This window comes from Echinops telfairi, unplaced genomic scaffold (genome assembly GCF_000313985.2).
Source record: "Echinops telfairi isolate 266 unplaced genomic scaffold, ASM31398v2 ScPeMD7_7404;HRSCAF=8442, whole genome shotgun sequence".
Classification (NCBI taxonomy): Eukaryota; Metazoa; Chordata; class Mammalia; order Afrosoricida; family Tenrecidae; genus Echinops; species Echinops telfairi.
Window position 1 is genome coordinate 1,073,797 of NW_022111304.1, and position 2,372 is coordinate 1,076,168.

Here is a 2,372-nt window from a genome sequence, read left to right on the forward strand (position 1 = left end):
GAGATTTCTTATGCCAGTACTACACAAATTATAGAAAGAGACAACAAATTTCTAAACTTGTTATATGAAAGAGCATCACATTAATACTCAAATCAGGAAAAGACTTGACAAAAATAGGGAATTATAGACCAATATCCCTCATGAACATATATGTTAAAATCTTCAATAAAAGTCTTGCCAATAGAATCCAACATCATAACAATAAATTAATTCACTGTGACCAAGTGTGATTAATTCTAGGAATACAGAATGGTTTGATATTTGAAAAATAATCAATTTAATCGACCACCTAACCAAGGTAAAGAATAAAAATCATGTGGTCATTTCAATAGATGCAGAAATGCATTTGATAATATTCAACGCCTATTTTTGATCAAAACCCTCAACAAAACAGGAATGGAAGGAAAATTATTCAGCATAGTAAAATCCATAAATGAAAAGCCAACAGTCAACATTTCAATCAAAAGAGAAAAGCTAGAAACATTTCCACTGAAAACGGGGACCAGACAAGGATTCCCCTGTCCCCACTGTTATTCCACATCATGCTGGAAGGCTTATCTAGATCCATAATACAACAAAAAGAAATAAAGAGGATACAAATATGCAAAGAAGTAAAATTCTCATTATTTGCAAATGATATGATGCTCCTATATACAGAAAACCCCAAAGTCTCCACCAATAGCCTACTGGAAATAATTGAGGGAATTATTGAGGTAGCAGGATACAAAATTAACTATCATAAATCCATCAGATTCCTGTACGCCAGAGAACAGAGTTATGAAAAGACAGTATAAAAACAATACCATCTACAATAATCACACAAAAGATAAAATACTTAGCAATAAACATAACTTAAGAAACAAAAAAACTATACAGAAAAAACCACAGAACAATAAAACAAGGAACAAAGAAAACCAAAAAGAACCTACATAAATGGAAGACTATCTCATGCTTATGAATAGGCAGACTTAATATTGTAAAACTGTCAAAACTACCTAAAACAATCTACAAATAAAACACAATCCAAATCCCAAATACATTCTTTAAATAAATGAAAAATATAATTACCAATTTCAAATGAGTAGGCAAGAGACCCATGATAATCAAAGAACTTCTCTAAAAGAAGAAATAAGTAGGAGGCCTAAGTCTAGTAGTAAAATCAGTATGGTATTGCTACAATGAGATATATATATAGACAAATGAATCAGAACAGAAAAACTAGCCACAGATGCATCAGCCCTACAGACAACTAATCTTCAACAAAGGACAAAGAAATATTCAATGGGCAAAGATAGCCTCTTCAACAAATGGTGTTCGACAAGCTGGGTTTCCATATGCAGAAGAATGAAACAAGACCCATATCCCTGGCCATGCACAAAAAAACATGCTTACGATGAATTCAAGACCTAGATGTAAATGCTGGAGAGAATGGAACTCAAATACACTATTGGTGGACTTGTGATACATACAACCACTATGGAAATTGATATGGTGATCCTTAAAGCAACTGGAAATTGAAATCCCATATGATCCAGCAATACCAGTTTTAGGAATACATCCCAAAGAAATAAAAACCTCAACAACAGTGGATGTATGCTTTCCCATGTTTATAGCAGTACAGTTTACAATATCAAGAAACTGAAAGCAGTCTGAACATCCAACAGTGGAACAATGGATAAAGAAACTATGATACATGCACACAATAGAATAATAGTATGCATACCTAAAAAACAATGATGAAAGCATGAAATACAACAAGACATGGAAGGACCTGGAAACCATTGTATTGAGTGAAGTTAGTCAATCACAAAAGGATAAAGATTATATGAGTCCACTACTATATGGAGAAACACCAATTAAACCAATCTTATAGATCAATTCCCAAGAAAGAGGGGTAGAAGGTCTGCCTAACCCTAACCATACATCACTCTCTTATGTGTACTTCATAAGAACCACCTCCAAAGAGGAGACCTAACTAACAGTGGCTAAGGCCACTCCTTCAAGAAGGGGTAAAAGGGAGAAGACCATCCACTTGATGCTATACAACATTAAGACAAGACTGTGACAAAGCAACAGGCCCCTATCGGAATGACAGGAAAACCTTACTGGAAAATCAAGTTAAGATCAGGGGAGGGGTGCATCTACACTGGACAGAGGAGGCACTGATATTTCTGTTGGTAGTATGGTGAGTAAATGGGGAGGAGCAACCTCACATGGGAAAGGGATGTTAAACAATAATTGTAGGATACATAATCAGAGAATAAACCCAGTTCTATGTTCCTGGGTAGATATTTTAAATATGTTTCTATCCAACCATCGGTGAACCATGCCATGGCCTAAGCACTATGATGACTTTATGCACTAGCCTCATA